The following is a 20,901-nucleotide window of genomic DNA, read 5'->3' on the forward strand; positions in this document are numbered from 1 at the left end:
ACTACACAGTTGAAGATGGCTTAAATGGATTGATGGGTACTACATATGCCAACACGACACATCTTCTTTTCGGTAGCCCATCACTTGAGAACTCCAAAGTTAAGCGTGCTTGACCTGGAGTAGTCTCCTGATGGGTGACCTCCTGAGAAGTTTTCCCAAGAAACGTGCGAGTGAGGAGAAAGCACGCTAGAAAGACTCGTGTTGGTTTGCAAGGTCAGTCATTATTCCAGAGAGCAGTTGTAACGTCCTGGTTACCCCAGAATAATTACGGTGATCGGTGAACCAGAAACTTGACCCGCTACCCGAGTCCTTTGGTTAAAAACGTGTTCTAAGTGATATTAACAAGTTAAGGTGGAAAAACAGTAAAGAGGAAATGATATATTTTATTAAGTATATAACTGCTCATGAGCTTACTAAAACATTTAAAAGTTATTTACAACTCAAAATGGTCACTACTGTTTCAAATTTACAACCCCGTCGGCCTAAGCGACAAAAATAAGGTAAACCCTTAGTTCCTCTGAGAACTCCTTGGCCGTGGTGGTCAAGCGGCCGCATATGTACACATCACCACCTAAGCTCTCCACTCAAAGCTGAGTGAGCTTTTCTTTCCCTTTACCTGTACCACATAGCACCCATGAGCCAGGGCCCAGCAAGAAAACACAATAAAGCATGATATAATATCAACAATGATCATAATAATCATTCAGGACTAATAGTCCAAAGCAGATAGGTGACAGTCGCAAAAGTCACTGAATTGGGAATAACTCCCCTCAGCCTTGTGACGATAGGGCTGGAACATCGTCTCCTAGCCACGTAACAAGCAGTCACTTGGGCCTTATGCCCTGGCTCTCAGTAACTATTCTTAGACTAGCCAAGCGCTTATAAATTCATCGACCTTAGGGTCGGTCCAGTGTTAATGCCTTAGAGCCATTCAACACTGATATCGATTAGATCTAATCTTCATTCGGCCATGCGTTCAGGATGCTTATGTCGTTTCTTACTTTTAGGTCAGTGTTCCTGACTAGTCAGTGCCATATACAAGTAAGCAACATTCACTAGCATTTAATATGCAATCCATGTCCACATTTATCAATCAACATGCCTCAATAACAAATACGCATGTCATATATACCCAGGGTGTAATTTTCTTACCTCAGGTTCGAGGGAGAAATATTATAAGAACGATTCCTGAGAACGATCGATCTTTTGGTTCCTTAGCGGTTACCTAATCACAACCAATTATAACCTCCATTAATGAGAATCAACATGGATAGGGTCTTAACCTAAGCACCACTCTCGGGACCTCAAAACATGCCCACACGGTGAGTTGATTCGATCCCGGACTTTAAGGATTGAAACCCCAAGTCAAAAACCCTTAAAAACACTCAAAACGGGACTTTGAAGGAACAGAGTAGCGCTACAACGCTGACCCCTAGCGCCCCAGCGCTATTCTCAGAACCCCCAACACGCCCAAATGCCCCCTGAGTAGCGCTGTAGCGCCCTAAGGTGGGCGCTATAGCGCTACCTTCAGACCTGGAACCCCCTGAAACCTCCTTCTTCATCTCCTTCGATTCTAACCTGATTCCAATGCTTCCAAATCCCATTTTTGGTGCCAAATGAACCCAAAAACCATCCCAATATACCCCAAACATCACAACCATAGGAACCGTAGTCAAAACTCCCAACAAAACCAAGATCTCAACCTAGAAATCACAGCTGCAAAACAGAACTAAAACAGGGCAAATCAGGGAATTAAATGGTTAGAAACTTACCCAAAGCTCAGCTTATGATGCTCTTCAATGGAGGAACACTCTCCCAAACTCCTAAGGCTTACTTCCCAAGCTTGAATCCTCAATAATGGTTCAAAAATCTCAAAGGAAACTGAAGGAGAAATAGATACGAGAAGGCTCTTGAACTTACTCTGTTTTCTCTCTTCTTCACAGCCCAAAAATGGTTTATATCTATCCTAGGGGTGAAATGACCATTATACCCCTAGGTCAATTTAAGGTTTCTAAAGGCTCCCAAGGGCAAAATTGGTATTTTCCACCTATCTCGTTAATCATAATTAACGCTCTCCAATTCCCGATATTCTCAATAATCTCAAGCACCAATAATTCATATTTTTTTACCCTTTAATTCCCGGTAACGCTCTAATTATTAAAATCACCCCGAGACTCAACCCGAGTCCCGAACTTAAACCTGTTGTGACTAAACCGCTAAAAAATATTCCAAGATCGTCTCATGCCGAATAGCTCGAACAAACCCACATTATAATGTGGTCTCAACTTATCACTGACATGCATACAATTATACAATTATACCCTCAACGGGCCAAATTACCATCACACCCCTGTAATTAAAATGCGGATCCACATGCATGCATTTAACAGCATATTATAATATAATTCACATATACATGTATATTATCATTTAATGGCATAATTAAACAAGTATGACCCTCCTGGCCTACTAATCCCTCCATTAAACCATCGGAGAATTCGGGGCATTACAGCAATAGTGACGTTGGACATTACAATATCATCAAAGTATTTATGCTATATTTGATATATATATATATATAATAACAAAAAAACGTTGTGTTTTAATTACTTCAAAGTACCCTAGTAAATGTAATAATAATTTTAGTCAAAGTTGTCTAATAAATTAACTTTGCCCATATTTCCAAAGACATGTTTACTTTGGCAAATTTGTATCTCATATACCACTTTTGGTTGTCTTTCTTTAATCATGAATTAAAAGATGCTGGAGAGGCTTGGGGGAAAAACAATGAGTTTGGGGTGATGATTCTTGAGCAGGGTATTCATTAAACCTCCCATATCGCATCAAAATATGTGGTTTGGAATCCTTAACGGTGCGGTTGCAAGTTGTATTTTTCTCAAATTCTCAAACCATGCAGTGCGGCATGGTGTGCATTTTGAAATTTCATAATAAAAGTGATTCAAACCACACTGCACCATATTGTTACAAATACATTTTTAAAATACTTTCAATTTTATTATTCAATTTTGATTTTAAACTAACTTTGTACTCAAAATTGTGTTGTATTATTAAACTTGAAACTTAATTAAAACTTTAATTGTATTATTAAAATTTGAAACTTATGTTAAATTGTTGGCATGAATATTTAACTTGATGATGTTAAATTATTTAGTGTTAGTTGTAATTAAATTGCTCACACTGTACTACACCATACCATATTTTGCGGTATGGTTTGATGCAGCTTAAAGCCATTTATGATGCAGTTGCGGTTTTAAAAATTACTCATATCGCATATAAAATGTGGCCTAATTGAGTAAAATAATCTTATAATGAAGACAATAGTTGTATGAGAGTCCACTACACTATAAATTTGGGTTACCATTTACCCATTACGACGGTGAAAAAAAGTTGATAAATTATAATTTTTTTTTTACAACGGAAAAAATTATATTTTAAGTTATTATATGACCGTCGTAAATAGGAGACCTATAAATAATATGTTATAAATAATTATTAAGCAAAACCTCATGTCCAAACTTAAAAGTATTTTAGAATGAATTGTTGCGTGATTTCTTACTCTTATCACTTTTAATATCGTATAAACAAAATTATTTTCTTTAAAAAATGTTATGCTATTATTAGTTGACTAATTGATATTGACGTAACACCTTTTCTCCTTTTATTTTAGTAACCAATGCATATATTTAATTGAGAAATAATGTAATTTACAGCTATTATTTAGCCTAAATTTATTATTAAATCAAATTAAATAGTAAAATTAGCGTACATAGTTCGTCAATTTATAAATGCCAGTTGATGGAAGTCATCATTTCAAATAATGGTATGATGCCATTTTATTATTCCACATGTGGTTCATGACCTAACCATTCAATTGACACAACTAATTAACTTTGGTATTATTTTTATTAGGATTTATATTATTTTGAACCAAGTATTTTGTTTAATTATTTGTTTAGATTCCATGTTTTGATAAATTATTTTTTAGACTCTGTGTGTTTGTAAAATGGTTCAAGTAGACCCATAAACCAAATTTTGACGAAGAAAAAATTGAATATGACACACATAGTTGTTAGTCAGAATTACCGTGCTTTTTTATCTGAATTGTTAGTTTGACAAATTATTTGTGATTTTAGTTCAAAATTTTTTGACAAAAATCGGGTTTATGGTCTATTTCAACCATTTTGCAAAATACAAGGTCTAAAAAATAATTTGGGAAACCATAGAGTCTAAACAAGTAATATGACAAAACATAGGATCGAAACAGATAATAGGACAAAACATAAAATAGAATCTAAACATAAGTAGCTTTCATAAAATGCTTCTCAAACTATTTGGGCATTCATTATTAATAATTAAATATATAAGGCAAAATTATAGTGAATAACCCTAAATGAGGGTATTAGAAAGGGGAAACGGTAGCAAAACCCTCGTTAGCCATTTGGTGCAACCGTTACTCCCTCACTGTTAAATCTAAGCATGATGCCACGTGTCGGTACTTGATTGGTTTAAGATCAACAAAATTTATAAAATGAACATAACATATTTTAAATCCTAAAAAATATAAATAAAATGTTTTAAATTTTATTTTAAACATCAACATAATTTAAAAAATCTAAAAACAATTGAAAGAATATTTAAAATAGTAAATTTAAAACTAAATAAAACCAAATCATCTATTTGTTCATCATGTTCTTCTTCTTCATTTTTGCCTGGAAAGATAATTTCATTGAAGAAATCAGAATTTTTTTGTCACAATGGGCCATTAACAACATTGGTCATTGAAAGCTCTTGGAACATATATAACCTTACATATAATTCAAAACTTATACCAAGTTCGTTATGTTCTTCGAAATCCATTTATTTTTTCAAGTGGTTTTTTTTTTCAAATTTTTGCCCAAATTAAAATTGAATCAATCTCATATTACATAAATTAACCCATATTATTACAAATCATACCAACAAAATAACAAAATCAAAATTTCCAAAGAAAAACAAGAAAAAACCAGATCTGACCATTCACGCTCGTCATCCCCATTGAACTCGGCACCCCATCGAAATATGTGTCCTCAAAATAAAAATTAGTGTAAAATGACTTTTTTTTTTCTTTCTAGTTTAGTTAGTTTATTATATTATTAATTTTTTAAATTTATTTTTCAATTTCTAAATCTTCACACAATATTATTATTTTGTGTCAACTTTTTAGAACATATAAAAGCAACTAAAAAACAAACTTTAAATTTTTTTTTTTTGTAGTTTTGTTAATAATCTCAAGAAAAAAAAAGAACTATTGTATAGGACAAAAACGTAAAAAAACAATAGTAAGTTTTTTTTGTTGGAAAAAATACTCTTAGAACAATATATGGCATTTTTTACTCTAAAAAAGTTTAAATATACATAATGATATAATAAATCAAAAAGTAGATATTCAAAACAAATATAATTAAAGCATACATACTAACCAAATATCTCTTCTATATAATAAGTGGGTAGTTAACGGAAATTCTTGGTTTTAACGGTTTTTTTATTTTTTTTAAGGTTAACATTAACATAATATTCTTATATTTAACTGTATGTCAAAACTACAAGATGAACCAGTGCATTCCCAAGAACTAAAAAACAGCAAAGCCAGAGACTGATAATATATATATATATCAGATACTTACGCAATGAAGATGACGATTGCAGAGAAATCGTTGATTGAAGAAGAGGCTGCAAGTATAATCCCACGGTCTCGAGCAAGCTGGCGGTCTTTTGCTTCTTTGGCTGGGAAAACATGCAAAAGCAAGAAGCTTTCTGGGATAGCCTCTGGTTTTTCCTTTCTCTTTTCTTTTTTCCTCTGATGAACGTAAAAGTAAAATGAGGAAGATGGCTAAGGCCTTATATATAGACAATCAGAGATGGAAAAAAGGAATTAATCCGAACCATTGGTCAGGATTCTTATCAAATCTGACAGTCAAGGACAAATGACAAGATGGCGCCGAAAATGTGGCAGGCGAACAATCGTGAGCATGTTTCCAAGGTACTCAAGTACCTTGAGTGAGCAATACCCAACTGGCACGTGTCCATACTCGAACATGTGTGACGGTGCAGTTCCCGAGGAAAGTAGTTCAAAAGTTTCCTTCTCATAGGATTCGAACAAATACTTTTGAGGGGGCAAAATGTTACACCCAGATTTCGAGCCTTGAGAATTGTGATCTAGAAAGCTGGATTCGTGAGGTGTGAGCTCGCAATATCTAGAATACGTGTTCGCAACCTAGGCGCCGAACCTACAAAGCATGTGGCAACCTCGAAGATGGGTAGCCTCGAAGTCCTCACAAGCTTGAAAGACAGACATCAGAGTACGTCTATTCTCGGGTGGCCTCGGATCAAAAGTTCCGAGCCTGACATAAGTATGAGCTCGAAACTATGTGGTCTTGGAGAAAATAATACAACTCGAAAGTCACTCAGAGACCTGGGCAGGTACGATGCTGACGATGTTGATTGCTGACTTCGAACATCTTAGTGAGTCACTTGGAGAGACGCAGTCTACATTTATTGTTGTAACTTCCCTATAATAAATGGATATTTATTAGTCAGTTATACGCCTCCTGGTCTTCAGGGAACGTTTCCTTGTATATAAGAGTTACAGGCTTTTAAAGCCATTAAATTTATTAATGTAAATGATAACTTCCCAGAAACGTGTGAGATAGTATCCTGGGACTTCTTCTATAAATAGAGAAGTCCTGTACCATTGTAAATGACCGAAATTTTGTGATCTTGAGAGAAACTCTGGAGAATTCATCTCTGAAGAATTTCCAGAAATTTCCTAAGTTCTAAAAACAAAGACTCGTGGACTAGGTAGAGTTAACTGCTGAACCACGTAAAAAATCCTCATTGTTTTGTTGTATTTTCAGGCCATAATTATTTACTGTTTACGTGCTCTACATTTCAAGTTGACGAAAAACGGCGTCAACAATATCAAAATTTTAAATTATAATTTTTTTTAAAAAAAACAAAAACAAGATATGAACTAAGAGGAAGCACTAGCAGTACTCCATCAACTTGACAAACACATGTGCAAAAAATAAAATCTTATCTTGATTAAATAAAAAAATTAGTATGATATAACCTTAATTACGTATAGCTAATAATAATACAAAATTATATGGAAAAAAAAAGATTGCATTGACTACTCAGATCTTATATACTTCAATATAACGAGTCAGTGACACTCAATGGACTTACGTAATTACTTAATTATAATTAAAGTGACCAATGGACATAAAATATTTAATTACACTAAAGTCGATCTATATTTAAAAACTAAAACAAATTGCACAATTGGTAATTTTTTAGTAGAGATTTTCTTCATATATACGGTATGTATATATATATATATGTTAAGTATATGGTGGCGTTTAAAAAATATATATATTGGGAAATTTGACTTTTAATGCATTAAGTGACACTGTATGATAAAATTATACCTGCAAAATCCTTTTTGGCTAAACTTTAATTTAGACAAAATATTTTAATTGTTTAAAGAAAAATTAGTAGCATATCTCTATATTGATTTTCGGTTTTATTAGCAATATTTTCAGCTGATTTTGTAATGTGAAAAGATCTTTAAGTATGAATATATTTGTTGCCTTATTTATCTCAAATAATCAATTTTTGGTAAAAATATATTGTGCAAATATCTTAAGATTATTTTCAGGTATTATGTGGGATTATGTCTATTCTGGAATTAAGTTGATGTCGAAAATGAACATGGTCAAAAGAAATGACCATGCTCGTTTTGCTAGATGAGACTGATTTCGTTGCTGACTCATCAGTTTCATTTTCTGTCGACACAGAATGCATCTGGCTGGCCGATTTCCTAAATCAATGGAATTCGCAAATTGATTTCAAAGATACCAGAAAATCATGGCCTTGGACGATTTCCCTGCCTATAAATACCTTGCCAAGGCCTTTGGAATTTTCATCTCTTCCATTTTGAATATTTGAAAACATTACGTTATTTTGAAGAGTATGTTTATTTGTAGAGATTAAGTTTGTTCACCTTAATCTTTGTGAGAGTGCTGAGTGTACTTGTGGATATCTATCTAGTCCATTGTAATCAGATAGTGTCTATTGTGAACGTGTTCATAAGGATCTTCGGGAGAGGATTCTATCTAAGTCTCACTTCAGGAGGAAGTGTGCACTCGCTATTCTTTGAAGGGAGTTCAAGAGAATCAGTGTTTCATCAAACCAGATTCGTAGAGAAGAGTACAACAAGATTGCAGCAATAGTTTAACAGGGAGTCTTACATTGTTTAAGTCAATGCTTTTGTACACTTTGTTTCTTTACTAATTGGTTTATTCTCTGGGCGTGGCCCCAAGGAGTAGGTTATCCGAAAGGGTTTCTGAACCTTGTAAAATTCGCTGTGTTCTTTAATTTTTGCACTGTCTATTTATTGTGTTCAGTTCTGTCGTGACAAGTTCGGATTCTGTTCCGACAGAACTGCTATCTGTGTAAACAATTAATTACCATTCCGCATTTTAATTAATTCATGGTTTAATTAATTTGGTAATTACTAAAAACGGAATTTCAATACCAACCGAAAAAAACCTCACATTTTTATTCTAGTATTCATTGGATTACCAAAAATGCCCCTATCATAAATTTTCCTCTTTTTCTCCCATTGTCTTCTCCCTCTCTATCTCTCACGTTTTTCCTCTCAATCTCTCAAGCTCTTGTACAAAAAAAAAAAAAAGGCAGCTTAATCTATACAAATTTTCGAGCTTATTTCAGGGCAAGTTGTGAATCATTTCAAGGCAAGGACTTAATTTTGGATTTCAGATAAAAAATCGTATCGGTAAGTATATATTTGTTATATGTAGTGATGAAACTTGTTTATCAACATTGCTTTTGCTATTTTGAACAAATCTGTGTATGCCTTCATGTTTTATTGTAATTTTTCACTGTCGGAATGAATTTTCGTTCCTTTCTTGGTTTTTTTCTAGGTTTTTTGTCTGCCTCGATAGGACCCGATGGTCCTCGATGGACCTCGATAAATCCTCATGTATTATATTATTTGTATACCTCGATGGACCTCGATAAAACCCTCACATAAGGGGGGAAATGGCTACCTCGATATGCCTCGATGAGCCTCGATGGACCTTGATAACGTCCTCACATAAGGGGGAAATGGCTACCTCGATATGACTCGATGAGACTCGATAGAGGCATAAAACTTAATTATGTAGTATTGCCACGATAAGACTCGATTGGAATCGATGGGCCTCGATGGGTTGACCTCGATAGTGTGATAGTTTAACCTTGATAGAAATCGACATTTTGCTGTTTTATGTTGTAGTTTAATTTTTTGACATTTTTTTTGTTTTTTTGTTGCAGATTCGACTGTTTCCATATTTGTTGCATTCAATGGTGTTTGGGAACTCGAAAATAGGGATTGGATTTTCAGGGATGCTGAAAATCAAGTTCTGCCCGTGGAGAGGGGTGTGACGTATGAGCAATTGCTTGACATTCTGTACGATGAGCTTGAAGTGGATAAATGTGTCCATGACTTGAAAATTGAGGTCCCGTACACATGCCTATCACAATCCGTCAAACCTACCGTTATAAAAAATGATAGGCATGTGTGTGCATTCATTGGGTTAGCATCGAAATCTGTAGAGAAGCTCATTCCTCTATGTGTGACATTGATTAGAAGGGAGGTATAAGAAATGCATCGACTTCTGCCAGCGTTAATAAAGAAATTCGATTTGAATAGAACATTTCTCCTCCATTTCATGGTTTCAAAGGAACTCAAGGTGACGTTGGAACATGTGTTCCCGAGACAAATCCAGACGTCATAGTCCATGATGGTATCCCGGTTAGAGATCCGCCATATGTGCATGATACGTTGGAGTACGATCCCTATGGCTACAATCCTTATGTCAACGATGATCCTGTTGCTGGTGCAACAGATCTTGGTGGGCCAGATGTTAGGGCAGATTTTCCAACACAGAGTTCAGATGTTATGATAGATGAGGAGCGCAGAATAGAAGATCGGCAAACACCTGGGACTAGCAGTAGTCGTCCAGGTCCAAGTAGAACCGATGATAGTTTTAGATGGAGTTCTCCATTGGACTTAGGTGAAGATTGCAGAACATGGAGTGCTCCCATGTTCACCAAAGAGGATATAGAGGCCTTACATCAACATCATTCCTCAACCAGCAAAGCTTCAGGAGAATTGCACCTTGGGAAGTTCTTTCAGAACAAGCTTGAATTGAAAACCAAAGCATCCATATTTGCGATGAAGAATAATTTTGAGTTTGTGGTGAAGAAATTTGGGACTGATGTGTGGTACATTACCTGCAAGGATCCTGATTGTGGTTGGAGATTGAGGGGTAAGAAAAAAATGCGATCTGAAATGTTCGAGATTACTGTATACAACGAAGTACACACTTGCTCACAAGAAATTCGAGATAAGGACCACCGTCAAGCATCACCATGGGTTGTTGGGCACCTAATCAAGGGGAAATTTGCTACTGATGGTACTGTTAGGAAAATATGTATTGCCTCAATGGAAATGGTAAGATAATGTTACAACTCTATGCAAAATAGTACAATGGACAAGGTTGATTAAATAAAGTGTTACAACTCTATAACTGAAAATACAAATAAAACGAAGGAAATGAAGAAGATGATGAAGAAGAAGAGAATAGTAAAATACAACTCAAAGCAAAATGTTACAAATAAAATAAAGTGTTTGGACCAAATGAAAAGATTACAACTCTTAAACAAATTATACAAGTAAATAAAACAAGAGAATAAGAAGAAGAACAATAGAATAAAGAGAAGAATAGAAACACAAGTAAACTCTCACTTACACAACCTAAGTGAAGAGGGTTGGGGATCACCAACTTGAACAAGGTTTAAAACCTTTGTCCAAAAGCTTATTTCCCCCTAACTCAAGCACTAAGGGATCTCTCTCAGTTATTGGAAAATCTTTCTGGAATTATCAAGCCTCAAGGTGTTTCTAGCCAAGTGCTCTAATGGATAGAAATGTTGTGTCTTACAAGTGAGTATTAGGCTCTCCTATTTATAGAGTTTAGAGACACCCTTTGAATTTCAAATTCCACCAACCCCCATGGCTGTTACCAATGATTAATTGAATGTTTTATGGAATTAAAATAGAGATTTGAGAGTTACTTGGCTTTTGGAAACGTTCAAAATTGGATAAAAACCAAAGTTGGAAGAGGCTGTCAGGCACTAGGGCCGCGGCACTTGCTACCAAGCGCCGCGGCCCTCGGTCAGTTCCAGCAACGATTTTTTTCAGTTTTTTCAAAACGTTCCAATTTATTCCCACTTGATTTTGTAACTTCCATACACAATATGGGAGTTAAAATCACATCTCTATCAGCCATTTCTCATATGGCTTTAAGAAATTCATCTCAATATTGTGTAACAACAAATCTACACAATAATGGGTGATATTTAGGAGTTACAAATTTGTGATGAATTTGTAACACCAAATATGTTACATGTTTGGATATTTCACATATATCCAAATAATGTAACTCTCTATTATATGTTACAATATGCGACACTCTATGTCACATTTATTTAATCTAAAACATTATATTATAAAATAATATAATATTACATTATATTATAAAATAATATAACAGGTACTTGGTACATGGCAAACAACATAAGGGAGGACATGAAGCACCATTTTGGGGTCGAAATAATCTATGAGAAGGCGTGGAGATGCAGAGAAAAGACTCTTATGTATGTCAGAGGGATACCTATGGAATCATACTCCAAGTTACCTGGATACCTGTGTCAGTTGGAGCATAAGAACCCAGGTACAATTACTGATTTTGTAGCAGAAAATGGTCGTTTCTTGTATTGCTTCTTTTCCCTCGGTGTTTCTAGGCGTGGTTTCCAGTACTATCGTCCTGTAATTTGTGTGGATGGCACATTCTTGAAGAATAAGTATGGTGGCCACATGCTCTGTGCCGTTGCGTTGGATGCAAACAACCAGTTGTTTCCAATTGCGTTTGCATTGGTGGACAGAGAGAACCATAACTCTTGGACTTATTTCTTGAGAAAATTGAAGGAAACCATAGGGGATGTTGAGAACCTTGCTTTTGTATCAGTCAGGCATAAAAGCATTAATCATGCTTTGGAGCTTGTGTTCCCAGATGCATATCACGGTGTATGTTACCACCACATCTGTATGAATGTGGTGGCAAAATTCAAAACTGACCACGTGCAAGACATCATGGGGTGTGTAGCGTACGCATTTCGAAGAACAAAATTTCACAAGTTCTTTGACAAGATTAAGGTAATTGATCCGCCCATTGCTCAATATCTAGAGGGAATTGGCTTTGAAAGGTGGAGTAGTGCTTATTTTCCTGGTAACTGATACAATATCATGACGAGTAACTACGTAGAAAGCTTTAACAATAAAACCAAGGAGGCAAGGAGATTTCCAGTCGCCACTTTTCTTGAATTCATAAGATTCACTCTTCAGTCTTGGTTTGCAGATAGACGTGAAAGAGCCGCAAGAGCGACAACTGTGTTATCACCTGAGATGGAAAATGATTTGAAGCAAATAGGTGATAAAAGAATTTTTTTGGATGTCCAAGTCCTTGGTCATCATGAATTTCTTGTGGTCGATGGTAATGGTGATGGTGAGGTGAACTTGGCCACAAAATCATGCTCTTATGGCATGTTCCAAACCATTGGGATACCCTGTGTACATGCTTTTGCTGCAGCCAGAAAAAGAAGCATAAACATTTACTCATTGTGTTCCCCTTACTATAGAATCGAGGCATTGAAGGACACTTATAAAGATACTATTTACCCTGTTGGGAACGAGGATGAATGGGTAATCCCTGATCACATCAGAGATACGGTTTTCGGCGTCCCCGTTGAGAAAACCCATGTAGGAAGGCCCAAGAAGCATAAAGTGCGTAGGCGAAACAAATCGCTATGCTTCACGCGGGGAAAAGATTGTCAAGCCACATAAGTATAGCAGATGTGGTGGTAGTGGCCACAATAGGAAGTCATGTAATGGCTAGGATTTAAAATATTGTGTTATGTAATTATTTAATTGATTTTGGAGTAATTATGTAATTATTATATGAAGTACTTCTTCTAATACTTTGTTGGTTTGGATGTCGAGGCAGACACATTATGTGAATTTAGTACTTTTTTATTTAATAACTTTTTCAAAAAATATTGTTTGATAAAAAATAATATACAAAACTAACTATATGCTATACTATACAAGATGTGTATGACGAAAATGTAAAGAGCATCACGAGGACAAATTATGATAGAATAGGTCTACACACCACTTGGTCCTAAAATGCTGGATGTTCTCATCGATAACGGTATCGAGTGGTAGCCTGGCAACCAAATGCTCGATATGTTTGATGGCAAACATACCACAATCCCCACTGCATATAATCGATTTTGTGTCAATAGAAGATAAAAATAACTTTAATTTTCAGATTTCAAAATACACTAATTAAATAGGGGAATACCTTGTCTTAGTCTGAGGACACTCCTCCGGAGGAATACGACAATATGAAAAAGGCTTTGCGTTCTGCTCAGGATATACCTAGAGGTCCTCATGGTCGTCAAACATGCCAGAACACCATAACAACGAAGGCAACAATAAGCACCAAGGCTTGATCGCTTCCTCCATCAGAGTGGGACTGAGCACACTATGGTTGGAATCATAAATGTTGATGCACCACGTTGGAATGGAGACTTCAATGGCGATCCAATGTGCGACTTTCTCGACGTGCAAGTCAAAATATACTTCACTCACATTTTGCCATGATACAAGGAATTGATTATCATCGCCCTTCAACATTTTCAGCACATCGTCGTCCCATGTATACTTAGTGATGAGGACACCAAGACTCAAAATCCAAGTCAAGTTCCAGTTGATCCAAGTCAAGAGGGGAGGAATGATGAGGACACCAGTTTAGGAGCTTGATCAATATTTAGCTTCTTGTAATGAGTCTTTTTATTTTTAATCACGTTTTTTAGTCTTTGTTTATTTTGTGATAAGTCAAACATTTGACTTGTGTGAGTCCAAGAGTCCTTTTTGTCTTTAATTTTCGGTTTTTATTAGGAAGACAAATGGTTGTCTTTAAATTTCGGTTTTCATTAGGAAGACAAAGGGTTGTCTTTATTTTTCGGTTTCATTAGGAAGACAAAAGGCTTGTCTTTAATTTTTCGGTTTTTAGGAAGACAAAGGGGCTTGTATTGATGTAATTTTCGGCTATATAAGGCCTTGAAAACATTTGGAAAAATCAGATTTTGATGAAATGAAAATTTGTGAGTTTTCTTCTTGAGTTCTTGAAGAGACTATCCGAACTTATCAAGGGTATCCCTTGTGGCGTTCAATCCGACTTATCAAACGGATTCCCATCCCCGTTTGTGGCGTCTTCCTCATACCAAGGTTCGTGCTTGGCTAAGCATTGGGTCGCGGTTCTTCATTCCCATTTCGTGTGTTCTTGGTGGCTGTGCCATATTTGGTGTCGGGTTTCATCACAGGTTGGTGTGGTTCGTATCACTTAGTGCTGGTCTCTCTGAAATGATTCCAACGACCTAGGCACGCCTGGGGGAAGGTGGTGTTCATGATCGCAGCATCCTGCCGAAATGCAACATGATAAAAGTGGCGTCGGTGACGTAGCATGTGCAAAGCGGCATCAATATGCTGAAAAACATGAAAATTTGTTAGTACCATCAATATATTTTAAGATTGAATTGAAAACATGAATGTAATTTACATACCGAATCCCAAAGCCAAGTCTGGATTATGTGCAACTGCAAGAACCATGCCACACCATGCGACCCAGTATAGACATTCCGGTCTCTCTTGTTGTCGATCTTCCCGATGATCCACTTATGGAAGCTCTTCTCCTGCTGTGGGTCACACTTCCTCAATGGTTCAGCAACTAGCCCCTGTTTATCTTGTCTGATCTTCTTCGTTGTCATCAAAACGCTTGGGCCAGCATTTCTTCCTGACAACTTCAAGGTTGCTGCCTCCTCGGGCTACAGTACTCGTACACTGGGACTGTCAGCATCACTGGCAACTACAGATGTCTGGGCCTGTGGAGTGGAGGGTTGATCACCACGCTCGTAGTCTGCAGGCAAGATATCAGACTATGTATCTGATTTTACGTCAGTGGATCGACCTGAGACCAGTGAAAGCAGGTACGCCAACTGAGCCATGATCGTAGTCTGATTTTGTAGTAAGGTTGCATGGACCTCCTCAACCCTCTTGAGCCTCTGCATCAATTGCTCATAATCAGGTTGGGCAACCTGACTAGATGAAGCTGCACAGGCCTATGAAGTGCCTTCCTCAACCCTCGGGACATCCTCGTAAAAAATAGAGGCTTCCTTTGCAACTTTTGCCAGCTTCTCTGCCTCCTTCTCAGGTACTACTACTTCCTCCGCTGCAGTCCCAGCCTCCCCCACAGTTGATTCTAACTCAAGGAATAACCTGGAATCAACTTCTGGGAGGCTATTGTAGTAGACTACCTCACCGGGATATGTCTTCAGCATCGAAAATACCACTAACTGCATGGTTGAATAACATGTGTCAGGAAAACTTTAATAAAATAAATTTTTAATCAATTAATTTGTGACATTTAACAAGATAAAATGGAACTTACTCAATGGTTGGCGAATATAGGAACCAACTGAGCGGTCGAAATAGTGATATCAGTCTTCGTAGCCCAGCTAAGCATCCTCGGTATCTGGTTCCCACTGTTCTCACTGTACTTACTCCCGAGAGATGGCATGGCCTCAGAAGCCCAGTAAAGAAGCGCGAGTGCATAGCCATAGAAACTATACTTCGCCTCCTTCTGTTTTTTGCTTGACCCATCTTTCTTCTTCTCCTCGTAGTGTTTAAATTGCTTCTTCATGTCCTTCTGAACTCCTTTGCTAACCTTCTTAAATGAAAACTTCCCCTGTGGATACTTGAAAACGTAATCAAGATCCTCAACCATCCTTAGGGAATCTCCCCATATCGTCGTTGTCTTCTCTGGGGCATTCAGTACCCCCTCTATCAAATAGCACAAACCCAGCTTAAATGCATCTTCTGGGTTTGTGGAGGCCTTCAAAGCATCTTCCAACTGACCAAAACTAACCTTCGAATCACCATTAAAATATTCTTGGATAATCCGATCACTTGAAAGATGCACTTTCAACTCATCTGGGGACGGTGATTTCCCAAAATTTAGCCTGGTAACTAGGGCAAACTCTGCAATACCAAATCTACACAGAGTGTTGCCCGTGTAGAACTGACCCTTTTCAGGCTTCTTGCTTTCTACCTTACGCAACATTAGCTAATGCAGCAGAACCCCAGAAAAACTAAACGGCTTTGCCTTAAAGAACTGTCCCAACGGGCATGCCTATGCCCTTTCAATAAGACCATGCCTCTGAAACTGCTCTATAAGGGTATCCAAGTAGGCACTACCCCTATAAGTGACACGGCCAGGAAAGTGCTTCTCCAACGGCACAATAAGTTCAGGCATCTGAAAAAAAAAACAAAAAAAATGTTAAAAATGTAAAACAATCTGGTCACTATCGATGCAGTTACTATCGAGGCCTATCGAGTCCCATCGAGGCAGCTACTATCGAGGCCTATTGAAACCTATCGAGGTAAGTGCTAAAATCCCAAATCATGATATCATCGGGTTACTATCGAGTCCTATCGAGGCCTATCGAGGTGAGTTCTAAAAATCCCAAAGAATCATATTATCTGGTTACTATCGAGTCTTATCGAGGCCTATCGAGGTAGGTCCTAAAAAATCCCAAAGCAAGATATCATCTGGTTACTATCGAGGTAGGTGCTAAAAATCCCAAAGCCCCATATCATCGAGTCCTATCGATTCCTATCGAGGTAGGTCCTAAAAATCTCAAAGCCCCGTATCATCGAGTCCTACAGAGGCCTATCGATTCCTATCGAGGCAAAGGCTACATAAGCCATATGGCCAATGGCATCGAGTCCTATCGAGGCCTGTCGAGGTATATGCTAATTTTTCTGTAAGCCTAAAATTTCATCGAGTCCCATCGAGGTCTATCGAGGCACAGTCAAATCCAGACCTTAGCATATACTATCAAGTCCTATCGAGGTGCATAAAAAATCTCGAAAAAACCCCAGATTTCTTCATTCCCCAGCCCCGATCTATCCTATGAACAAAAAAAAAAAAAAAACCAGGCACATACACATATTGCAAATTAAAAACGAAATCCCTCACCTTCGCTTTCTTTGGGGTTGTTTCCTAAAAGTTTGGTCGGCTTGCTCGACGTTTTCTCCTTCCCCTTCTCCGATCGTCAACTCCGACCCTTTGGGAGCCCTTGTTCGTGGTCTAGGAAGACAATGGTTGGGTTCTATGAATTCAATCGGGTTTAGGTGTTACAAAGTTTGCTTGCTTTAGGACTTTGGGAGAGAATACGGAGAGTCTGTGAGAAAAAATGCCTGGGGTATTTTGGGTAGTAAGGTCATTAGTAGCACTAAAATGAGAGTCATATAGTGATGAGGTATTTTTTAAATGTAGTGTCATTTAATACATTAAAAGTCAAATTCCCATATATATTTTACGTTATCATATATTAATTTTATAATATAATATTAAATCTCCACTTAGATCCCAAAAATGGTGATCCTTCCTTCCCCAAAAAAATGAACTACGAGCATATCGTAGAAAAAAATTAGAAATATATATATCTCTTCTATATAAAAATTATATAGATAACTGAATTTTTTTATTTTTTATTTTTTCATTACTTTTAACATAATATTTTTATATTTAACATAATATTCTTATATTTAAATTTAAATAAATGAATAATTAAGCAAATTAAAATAAGATATTTTTGATATATTTTACAATGATAATTATTTAAAAAAATAATAAAACTATATATTTTATAACTTAAATAAAATTTAATTAAACTTAAACTTTATAATATATATATATATTTTTGTTATCATTGTTAAATTCAAAAATTATAACAAACATAAACTTAAACAAAAAAAATATTATATTTTTAAGATATTTATGATAATTTAAATAATTAAATCATATTTATTTAAAAATAATAAAGATATACAAATTATTTGTTTATCTTATATATTTGTGTGATAGTTTATTTTTTATCAAGTGATTGAAGCTCTTTTTCTTCATCAAATTCACCAAAAGACATTGTGAGATACATCATAAACTAAAAATAGTTGATGCATGTACTGTCTACACTATGACTTTTTTTATTCTTATTTTATTTCTATTATTAATTTCTTTTTAAATATTATTGTATTTTATATATATGTCATATAGCCATATAAATATATATATTGATGTCAACGTTGTGTTTAAATGTCATATATGTAGAGATTATTGATATTAATATACATATATACTATAGAACTATAATTCATTCTATTATATATATATATATTAAAAAAAATAGTGAACTAGTATTTATTAATATTATAGACAATGTTTACAACTTTAAAACTAAGCGAACATGCATTGCACGTTGCTTCTACCTAGTATATAAATATATATATATATTTATATATCATGACATTGTAGTTGTCAAGAGAGGTGAAAAACTTTACACGCAAGCAGTGGGGGATATATATTATAATAGAATTTTATTTTAATGGGGTGAAAATTAAATAATTTTATTAATGATAAATAATATATGTATTAATAAGGACATAATAGCATAAATATATATATATATATACTAGGTAAAAATATGTTTGTTTGGTTTCAAAATTATAAATTAAATTTAAAAAAAATAAACAATATCATAAAAATAAATAAAATATGTTTAATATAATGCATGACATAAATGTATTAAAAAATTAGGGAAAAATATTGTCTATAATTTTAATTAAAATAGGTTCAATTTTTTTCTTTAATATATATAATAGAATGAATTAAAGTTCTATAATATATATAAATATTTATATCAATAATTTCTACATATATGACATCTAAACACAATATTGATATAAATATATATTTACATCACTACATGACATATATATAAATTACAATAATATTTAAAAAGAAATTAATAATAGAATAAAATAACAATAGAAAAAGTCATAGTGTAGAGTAGTATACATGCATTCATTTTTTTTTAATTTCTAATGTATCTCGCAATATCCTTTGGTGAATTTGATTAAGAAAAAGAGCACCAATCACTTGATAAAAAATAAACTATCACATAAATTTATAAGATAAAAAAAATGATATGTAAGCTTTATTATTTTTAAATAAATAAGATTTAATTATTTAAATTATTATAAATATGTTAAAAATATCATATTTTAATTAATTTATTTGTTTATGTTTGTTCTTGCCTTTGAATTTGGCAGTGACCACAAGACATTATATATTATATGTTTAATATAATATTAATATTATGCATGGATTTAAAATTTAAGTTTTTTGTTAATTTTTTTTTAAAGAAGTTTGTTTCTAGTTGATAGTATATTATATTATGTTATATGTTTAATATAATATTATTCTAATACGTGAAATTTAAGTTTAATTAAATTTTATTTAAGTTATAAAACGTATGGTTTTATTATTTTTTAAATAATTGTCATGGTAAAATATCTCAAAAATATCATATTTTAATATGTTTAATTAATTATTTATTTAATTTAATTTAAGTTTAAATCATGTTTACAATCTACCGTTAAATATAAGAATATTATGTTATATATAAGAATATTCCGTTAAAGTTAACATTAAAAAAAATAAAATTCCGTTATATACACACTTATAATAAGAGATATAAAAGGATGATATCTCTTTTATATAAAAAATGTGTAGATAATGGAAATTCTTGGTTTTAACGGTTTTTTATTTTTTTCTGTTAACTTTAACGGAATATTATTATATTTAACAGAATATTCTTATATTTAACTGTAGATTGTAAATATGACTTGAACTTAAATAAATAAATAATTAAACAAATTAAAATATGATATTTTTGAGATATTTTACAATGATAATTATTTAAAAAATAATAAAATCGTAAATTTTATAACTTAAATCAAATTTAATTAAACTTAATATTATATTAAACATATAATATATAATTCTTTTGTTGTCACTGTCAAATTCAAAAACTAGAACAAACATGTACTTAAACAAAAATAAATTAATTAATTTATTAAAATGTGATATTTTTAAGATATTTTATGATAATTTAAATAATTAAATCATATTTATTAAAAAATAATAAAGACATTCATATCATTTTTTTATCTTATAAATTTGTGTGATAGTTTGTTTTTTATTAAGTGATTTAAGCTTTTTTTTCTTCATCAAATTCACCAAAGGACATTGTAAGATACATTAGAAACTAAAAATAGTTGATGCTTGTATACTATTATCTACACTATGACTAGTCTATTCTTATTTCATTTCTATTATTAATTTCTTTTTAAATATTATTGTATTTTAAATCTATGTCATGTATCCATGTTAATATATATATATATATCTATGTCAACGTTGTGTTTAGATGTCATATATATATTATTGATATAAATATTTATATATACTATAGAATTATAATTCATTTTATTATATATATATATATTTAAAAAAACAATGAACCACTTTTTATTACACTTATAGATAATATTTACAAGTTTAAAACTAAGCAAACGTGCAATGCTTCTACCTAGTATATATATATATATTTATAATAACATGCTAGTCAAACCTTTTTTTCAATTTTTTAAATGTCATAAAATAAATTTTCCAATTAAGAATTAACAATACAGCTAAGCTTACACATGTTTTGCATATATGGTTTAATAATAAGCAAACCAACTGTAAA

The sequence above is a fragment of the Humulus lupulus genome, chromosome X (genome assembly GCF_963169125.1).
Source record: "Humulus lupulus chromosome X, drHumLupu1.1, whole genome shotgun sequence".
NCBI lineage: Eukaryota > Viridiplantae > Streptophyta > Magnoliopsida > Rosales > Cannabaceae > Humulus > Humulus lupulus.